We start from the raw sequence: 10,000 nt of genomic DNA, 5'->3' as shown, positions 1-10,000 counted from the left end.
AGTAGAGTCCAGTTGAGGTCAGTAGGGGTCAGTAGAGCTCAGTAGAGTTCAGTAGATTCCAGTAGACATCAGTATAGGTCATTAGAGGTCATTAGAGTCCGGTAGAGGTCAGTATGGGCCAGTAGAGTTCAGTAGAGGTCAGTAGAGGTCAGTAGAGGTCAGTAGAGTCCAGTAGGGTTTAGTAGAGATCAGTAGGAGTCCGTAGAGGTCAGTAGAGTTCAGTAGAGGTCAGTAGATTCCAGTAGACATCAGTAGAGGTAATTAGAGGTCAGTAGAGTCCGGTAGAGGTCAGTATGGGCCAGTAGAGTTCAGTAGGGTTTAGTAGAGATCAGTAGGAGTCCGTAGAGGTCAGTAGAGTCCAGTAGAGGTCAGTAGAGTCCAGTAGGGTCAGTAGGGGTTAGTAGAGGTCAGTAGGAGTCAGTAGAGGTCAGTAGGGGTCAGTAGAGTCCAGTAGAGGTCAGTAGGGGTCAGTAGAGTCCAGTAGAGGTCAGTAGAGTCCAGTAGGGTTCACTAGAGGTCAGTAGAGTTCAGTAGGGTTCAGTAGAGGTCTTTAGGGATCATTAGGGATCAGTAGAGTCCAGTAGGGTTCAGTAGAGGATAGTAGGGGTCAGTAGAGTCCAGTAGGGTTCAGTAGAGGTCATTAGGGGTCAGTAGGGGTCTGTAGGGGTCATTAGGGGTCAGTAGGGATCAGTAGAGTCCAGTAGGGTTCAGTAGAGGACAGTAGGGGTCAGTAGAGTCCAGTAGGGTTCAGTAGAGGTCATTAGGGGTCAGTAGGGGTCTATAGGGGTCATTAGGGGTCAGTAGGGATCAGTAGAGTCCAGTAGGGTTCAGTAGAGGACAGTAGGGGTCAGTAGAGTCCAGTAGGGTTCAGTAGAGGTCATTAGGGGTCAGTATGGGTCTGTAGGGGTCAGTAGAGTCCAGTAGGGTTCAGTAGAGGTCATTAGGGGTCAGTAGGGGTCTGTAGGGGTCAGTAGAGGACAGTAGGGTTCAGTAGAGGTCATTAGGGGTCAGTAGGGGTCTGTAGGGGTCAGTAGAGGACAGTAGGGTTCAGTAGAGGTCATTAGGGGTCAGTAGGGGTCAGTAGGGTTCAGTAGAGGACAGTAGGGTTCAGTAGAGGTCATTAGGGGTCAGTAGAGTCCAGTAGGGTTCAGTAGAGGTCAGTAGGTGTCAGTAGGGTTCAGTAGGGTTCAGTTGAGTCCAGTGCAATGCAGTGGAACACTGCCATAAAGTTAAGCATAAGGTTAAGGTTGGAGTTTCCACAAAATGAACAAACGTCTGTGTAGTATACCCACAATGCATTAAATCTAACCTGTGTGTGTGTGTGTGTGTGTGTGTGTGTGTGTTTCATCTCTGCCAGGTTATTCCCACAGCGCGGCTTGCCTCGAAATTCCGGACACCCACAATCCCTTGCTGCAGTTCCCTCTGAAGATGATTTCCCAGATGGTAGAAGGTGACCTCAGAGACAAAGAGACTCTCTCTCTCTCTCTCTCTCTCTCTCTCTCTCTCTCTCTCTCTCACACACACACACACACACACACACACACAGCTATAACTTTCTTCTAACTTCTCTGTCTGTAAAGAGTGGGTCATTGTATGTTGGACGATAGAACACACACACACACACACACACACACACACACATACACAAACTTTTACAGGAGTGTGTTTACACGTCCAGAAGTTTGTAGACATTCCTTATGATGCGTGAATGCAGTCTCCGTGGCCACAGTGCTTCTATAATCCACAGAGTAATGCACTGAAAGCTCTGGAGCAGCTGCAAATGAGCTCAACGTCACCATTCTCACGGCCAATCACTGGCCAGAGGGGTAGCGGTCCCCGGCCCTGGGCTGTTAATCAGCTGAACTGTGTTGTCTGGAGTTGGCCGAGTGGGATGGGTGTTTGCCATCTCCCCTCACTGAAGTTCATATGTCTGCACGCCTTCAGACCCTCACAGCAATGTTCCAACATCTAGTCAGTGTGGAGTGTAAACACACCAAAGAGAGAGAGTTCTGACTAACAGCCTTTGTTCCTGAGGTTAGTCAGACCAGAGAATAGTATGTGAGTGATAATAACATTGTTATTACCATGTTATTCTATTTAATTACACAGTAAGAGAATAGGGTACAGAAATGCAACTGTGTTCTTGGAGCGATGGCATATCTTCAATGCTTTAAATACACACACACACACATACACACACACACACCAGTTTACCAGTCTGTACGCATCACTGTGTCCCTGCACTAGATGATTCTTGGCTCTTTCTTTTGGTTTTCCCCGAGGCACTTTCAGGGCTAAAGGAGGGCTAAGAGCACGAACTGGTCTGTGTGTGTGTGTGTGTGTTTGTGTGTCTGGGGGGATACTGGGTGACATTTAGAAGCTGCTGGGGGTTTGGTTCCGTTAATATCCAAACTAATTAGCCTCAAAACGTAGTGGCGCAGAATCGCTAACCAGCTTAGCGGCTAACCACCTCCCCAACACACGTCCACCGGCCACAGAGCAGAGGGTAGAAATGTCAGAGAGGAATAATCACCATCTCTCTCTCTCTCTCTCTCTCTCTCTCTCTCTCTCTCTCTCTCTCTCTCTCCCTCTTTGTCTCCCTCTGTCTCTCTCTGTCTCTCTCTCTCTCTCTCTCTCTCTCCTTCTGTCTCTCTCTCCTTCTCTCTCTCTCTCTCTCCCTCTCCCTCTTTGTCTCTTTCTCTCTCTCCCTGTTTCTCTCTCTCTCTCCTTCTGTCTCTCTCTCCTTCTCTCTCTCTCTCTCTCTCTCTCTCTCTGTCGCTCTCACTCTGCATCTCTCTCTCTCTCTCTCTCTCTCTCTTTCTTTCACTCTGCCTCTCTCTCTCTCTCATTCTCATTCTCTCTCTCTGTCTGTCTGTCTGTCTCTCTCTCTCTCTCTCTCTCTCTCTCTCTCTCTGTCTCTGTCTCTCGTGTCTCTCTTTCTCTCTCTGTCTCTCTCTCTCGTTCTCTCTCTCTCTCTTTCTCGTTCTCTCTCTCTCTCTCTCTCTCTCTCTCTCTCTCTCTCTCTCTCTCTCTCTCTCGTTCTCTCTCTCTCTCTCTGTGGTAGATTGTCATGCTTGTTTTGACAGGCTTCTCAGCGCTGCTCCCTGCGGCTTCACAATTATCCTGCAGCCTCTCACCACTGCAGCGACCAGCAACGAATCTCAATGCCCAGCACACACACACACACACACACACACACACACACACACACACACGGACATTCACTTATTCATGCTCTCTCCACCACACATAAATACAGACACACTCTCTCTGTCTATACACACGCTTGGGTCTGTTATTACCAACCTCTCTCTGTCTCTCTCTCTCTCTCTCTCTCTCTCTCTCCTTCTGCTCTGTATCACTCTTCCACTTTTTATCAATTAAACCTCTAACTTTATAATAGAGGACATTAATACAGAGAGCCTGAGACCCCCGTTTACATTTGGAGTCTACTTTTATGTGTCTAAAATAACAGGATTAAATCCGGAATAGAAATAATCCACATGAAAAACACAGGTGTAAACACATTCTAAACTCATTTGAGCCCGATTCACTCAAACGTCTGAGATGAGGTCACAGAAGAGTAAGTGTGTCTGTCTCTATGAACCCCCCCTCCTCCCCCCCAACCCCTACCCCAACCCAATAGAGTAGAGCACAACACACCTGACCTGAGCATGAGGATGCCACAAGAGCAGCCGGAGCACAAGTGGGCGGGGTCAGTACATGGAACCCTGCAACACTCAAAATGTTTGGCAGATGCTCCGGCTCCCACTTGTGCTCCGGCCTATAGCATTACAGTCTCAGATCATGAAGATCGCACATGATTGGTCCCAGAGATGCTGCTGACCCCCGACTGTAAACGGACACGGTTCAAAGCTTAACACAATGTAATCCACACACTTGTGACCAACAGTAAACAGGCTCTGAGAGTCTTTACGCCTCGTGTTCTGTGGATAACATTCATTTGTAACAGTACACAGATAGAGCTACACTATGCTGGCCCAGGTCTGGCCCCACAGCCCCCATTTTTGTGGCCCACTTCCGTCAACACGCTCTTATTCATCTCAGCAAAAACCAGGGATTGTAAACCAGAGCCAAGGGCCTGAGGGTTAGGCCTCGAGAAAGACTCGCTCAAGCCAAAATAAAACCCTGACACAGATACAGAGCACGAGAGAGAACTGTAGCATCAGCATGGTGCAAACACTTTAAAAATACTGTAATTACTGTAATAACCTTAATAACATTGTAATAACACTCTTTTACTAGTGTAGTAACAATAATAAAATTGCAATAATAATTGTTTCATTGCAATAACAGGTTAATACTAGTGTATTGACACCACTGTAATAACTATACAAATATTTAAATTAGTATAAATATTGTAATTGTATAACATTGTAATATCGCATTGTAATAACACTATAATGGAGCAACAGCAATAAAATCAGTGTAATACACTAAAGATACTGTAATCAAACTTTAAACATGTTAATTATAGTACAATAACATTATTAATATTATTAACACTGTAATAACATTTTAACAGACAGACAGACAGACACACACACACACACACACACACACACACACACACAAACACACACACACAGACATACACACACATCTGTGAATCATATCTCACATAAAAAAAGTGTGTCTGGACTGTTGGAGGAGAGCGAAGCATGTGAACAAAACCCACGCAGACACAGGGAGAACACACCACACTCCTCACAGACAGTCACCCGGAGGAAACCGATGCAGACACAGAGAGAACACACCACACTCCTCACAGACAGTCACCCGGAGAAAACCCACACAGACACAGGGAGAACACACCACACTCCTCACAGACAGTCACCCGGAGGAAACCGATGCAGACACAGAGAGAACACACCACACTCCTCACAGACAGTCACCCGGAGGAAACCCACACAGACACAGGGAGAACACACCACACTCCTCACAGACAGTCACTTGGAGGAAACGCACGCGGACACAGGGAGAACACACCACACTCCTCACAGACAGTCACCCGGAGGAAACCCACGGAGACACAGAGAGAACACACCACACTCCTCACAGACAGTCACCCGGAGGAAACCCACGGAGACACAGAGAGAACACACCACACTCCTCACAGACAGTCACCCGGAGGAAACCCACGGAGACACAGAGAGAACACACCACACTAAGACAGGAGCCCACACAGGACCCCCCCCCCCCCACCTCCTTTTTAAAGGTGACTGAAGAGTAGAGCTCAGTGTTTAATGGGGGCTTCACTGCTGTTGTACCAGTGCTGTTTAGCAAAGTGGAGAATCAAAGATTCTAGACTAAGACTCTCCTATATGTGATAATACTTTAGACGAGTGAGTGTGTGTGTGTGTGTGTGTGTGTGTGTGTGTGTGTGTGTGTGTGTGTGTGAGTGAGAGAGAGAGAGAGAGAGAGAGAGAGAGAGCAGGGTAGAACCTTGCCTGAAGCAAAAGCCACTGAACAGTTAAGAACTTCCTGTTTCTCTTCAGGCTACGACGCAAACGCTAACCACACATGATGGAGGGATGGCCTTTTATCTGCCCCAAGAAAGGGAGAAAAAAGAAAGGGAGATGGTGGATGGTGGGGGGAGTGCTGAAAGAGAGATGTTCCGCGTCTGATCGGATGAGTGTGTGGACGGTGTTTCGGAGGCGGACCGTCCTGGGCGAGAGATGAAATAAAACCAAGCGGAAATTTCCATTGAAATTAAAATGCAGTTAAAGGCGTAGTTAAGTGCTTTCATTTGATCTCTTCACGCAAACATGACAACCTCGAATAACTGACTCCGGCGCCGGCGTAATCCGGCGTTCATTAATAATACAAAGGAGAGTTGGCTGACGGGGTCGGCCTGGGCCTCGGGTCCGTGTTCAGGTGTCAGACCCGAGCGGCGTCGGCTAAACTCCCTCGGATCGTCCGCTAGGATCAAACCGTCAGAGTCCGCTGGCTTCTCCTTGAGTCCGACTCGGCCTTCATCCGCAGGGAAGTGCGTGAGCGGCGCTCCGCAAGCTCAGCGATTTCCGGAACTGGATCTTGTTTGTTTACGTGCGGACGGCCGGAGAACCAGGGCTTTGGCTTCACATCCTCTTATAATCTCTTTCAAACCTGCATCGGATCAGCGTCCAATCTCCGGCAGCTCTCAGCACACGCCGGGGTCCGCTCTAGATAAGCGTCTTACACGTAATAAACATCTGTCGAGCTTCACTTTTCCAGAACCTGAACCACTCGCTGTGCCCCCAACTTCCGCCCTGAGAACAAACTTTTCAGACAATTCAGGAATACGCGTCTCGTCCACTGCTTCTGGAAACACTGCTTTAAACTCCACCCACTCTGCGGAACACGTAACAGTGCGCCAGACCTTGACCGGTCACAAGGGGTGGGTCTGGAGGAGGGCTGTGTTGTCCAACCGTAAACTCAGCTCACTGAGGAACTCTTCAATCTCCGAATCTCAATAATGACACAAAAAAAAATGAGGGGATGCTCCAACATGGAGTAGCCCTTTCCACCAATGAGGAACCGGTCCAGTTCACATTCAGGAACCTGATCTGGATCTGTTTGAAACGTTTCAGCAAACGTGAACCATGATGGTGTCCATGGGAGAGATGAGATAGCGAAGCTCCAGAAAGAGCTCAGAGCCTCAAATAAAGCGTTATGGTGCAGCAGAGCTGGACGGGTCATTTACAGAGTGTTATCATTCTCGATGGTGTTCTGGGTAAAGACCAGAGAACCAGACATGCCTGTGGGGGATCTCCTTCTGAAACAGGGGAATGAGGAATGACCCGTGTCTGATTTCTGATTCAGAAAGAAAACAGAAAACAAGGTTAAATGCTCAGTATCTCAGTGTTCAGGAGCTCAGGACGACTCAGACCCCAGCATCTTTTACACTTGTGTATCAGAACCTGCTGTAAACAGTGGATTAACCAGATAAATCTGTTTAACTCGAGCCTCCACATCGCCCCCCGCTGGTGACGAATCCCTGGCACCCATCTAAACTGGTGGAAACACAGGACCCTGTTCAACAGAGAGCACCACATTTCCAAGAAACCTGAACAGAACCGGTTCAATGACCAGAGGCCTTATGGTGGAAAAGGGCTATGGGAGGCCTTGCCCTTAAGCGAGGGAATGCCTGATTACACAATTAACTCTCTGGAGTTCACTGAGCTGCTCAAACGTTGGTTCCCAGTGTTGGACTGGGTTCGTATCCCATCGCTGATGAAATGATGGGGGTCTCTCGGGATCAACTTTGACCTCCCACCATGAAAAAATCAGGCAAATGTCCTGAAGGTGTCTACAGTGGTGCCCACTAAGAGAGAAAAACTCTCACACCTACGTGTACATATAGATACTATACACACACACACACACACACACACACACACACTGATGTACATGTGTGCACTGGTTTAAGGCGGATCTTTAGAAGTGCAAATTGGCCGTGTGTGTGTGCTCTGATCAGCAGATTGTAAACGAGTGTGTGTGTGTGTGTGTGTGTGTGTGTGTGCGGAGGTGTGTGTTTACCCAGGATTTCCCAGTGATGCTGTGACAGGAGTTTTACACACCGCCTCCAACCCAGCTCAGGGACATGTTCCAGGCATCACTCCACCTACACTCTCTCTCTCTCTCTCTCTCTCTCTCTCTCTCTCTCTCTCTCTCTCTCTCTCTCTCTCTCTCTCTCTCTCTCTCACACACACACACACACACACACACACACACACACACTCTTTTGCTCTCTCCCTCAAACACACTATTTCGTTCACTCTTGCACACAATCTATCGGTCTCTCACAGTCCTGACCCCAGTAGCCATGGCAATGGTGGTCGTCACGGAGACGGTGGCACTGTGTCTGTGGAGAGAGTGGTAACCATGGAGACGGGGCAGTGGAAGGGTGTTCTCTGGAGTGATGGAGCTCCATCCAGTACGTTTCAGACGAACTGATCTAGTGCTAATCACCCACACTCTTCGGAGTAAAGAGAACCGCTTTTGGTTCCTTAAAGAACCATTTTCACTGATACGTTTAAAAAGGCCCTTCACTCTCACACATCTCACACCAGAGCTTCTTCTGTGCCCTGGCTGAAAGAACCCCCTGTAGCACCTTTATTTTGAAGACTGTAGAACAGTTGTACAATCAAATCCTCACAGAAATGTGGGAGGTTTCTGGTCTGTCTCCTGATGCTGAATTGTTTGTGTGTGTTTTGATTTGTTTTTTTACTGCGGCACCTTCTTTTTCACAATGAGGTTAACTTTGCTGTGTGTGTGTGTGTGTGTGTGTGTGTGTGTGTGTGTGGTGATGTCAGTGCCACAGGCAACTGCCGCTCATGGGCCAGTCTACCAGGCCTGTCACTCTACATCTGTCTCTCTCTCTCTCTCTCAACCCCTACACACACACACACACACACTTTCAGGAATAATGCCTGAAGCGTTTGGGTGGACACTTTGAAAGAGGATTTTTGTACAACACTTAGCCGCATTAGGACTTCATACAGTGTATGTGTGTGTGTGTGTGTATGTGTGTGTGTGTGTGCTGAGAAGAACCATGTAATAAGGCATGTAGTTTAAGTTATGCATGTGCCCATCTGTGTACACTATGTCTATTTTCATGAATGCACACCCAGCTCAGATTTAATGATAAAGCCAGTCAATCACAAGACTTTTATTATGAAAACAATCAAGGTGTCTGCTTCTGTGTTTAATTAGAGTCAGACGCTGCGTATTATCTGAGACCCTGAGTCGGACTCTGCGTTTAATCTGAGACTCTGTGTTCGGATTAAATGCAGCGTCCGACTCAGAGTCTCGGATAAAATGCAGAGTCCGACTCGGTCTCAGATAAAACGCAGCGTCCGACTCAGAGTCTTGGATTAAACACAGCGAGACTCTGCGAGACTCTGAGTCGGACACTGTGTTTAATCTGAGACTCTGAGTCAGACACTGCATTTAATCTGAGACTCTGAGTCGGACACTGCGTTTAATCCGAGACCCTGAGTCGCATGCTGCGTTTAATCCGAGAACCTGAGTCGGACGCTGCGTTTAATCCGAGACTCTGTGTCGGACGCTGCATTTAATCCGAGACCCTGAGTCGGATGCTGCGTTTAATCCGAGAACCTGAGTCTGTCACTGTGTTTAATCTGAGACTCTGAGTCGGACACTGCATTTAATTCGAGACTCTGAGTCGCATGCTGCGTTAATCCGAGACCTTGAGTCGGACGCTGTTTTAATCTGAGACTCTGAGTCGGACACTGTGTTTAATCTGAGACCCTGAGTCGGACACTGTGTTTAATCCGAGACTCTGAGTCGGACACTGTGTTTAATCCGAGACTCTGAGTCGGACACTGCGTTTAATCCGAGACTCTGAGTCGGACTCTGCGTTTAATTCGAGACTCTGTGTCGGACGCTGCATTTAATCCGAGACCCTGAGTCGGATGCTGCGTTTAATCCGAGAACCTGAGTCAGACGCTGCGTTTAATCTGAGACCCTGAGTCGGATGCTGCGTTTAATCCGAGACTCTGTGTCGGACGCTGCATTTAATCCGAGACCCTGAGTCGGATGCTGCGTTTAATCCGAGAACCTGAGTCTGTCACTGTGTTTAATCTGAGACTCTGAGTCGGACACTGCATTTAATTCGAGACTCTGAGTCGCATGCTGCGTTAATCCGAGACCTTGAGTCGGACGCTGTTTTAATCTGACACTCTGAGTCGGACACTGTGTTTAATCTGAGACCCTGAGTCGGACACTGTGTTTAATCCGAGACTCTGAGTCGGACACTGTGTTTAATCCGAGACTCTGAGTCGGACACTGCGTTTAATCCGAGACTCTGAGTCGGACTCTGCGTTTAATTCGAGACTCTGAGTCGCATGCTGCGTTAATCCGAGACCCTGAGTCGGACGCTGCATTTAATCTGAGATTCTGAGTCGGACGCTGCGTTCAATCCGAGATTCTGAGTCGGACGCTGCGTTTAATCCGAGACCCTGAGTCGGATGCT

The sequence above is a fragment of the Hoplias malabaricus genome, chromosome 7 (genome assembly GCF_029633855.1).
Source record: "Hoplias malabaricus isolate fHopMal1 chromosome 7, fHopMal1.hap1, whole genome shotgun sequence".
Lineage (NCBI taxonomy): Eukaryota > Metazoa > Chordata > Actinopteri > Characiformes > Erythrinidae > Hoplias > Hoplias malabaricus.
Note: the sequence above shows the minus strand (reverse complement) of the source record.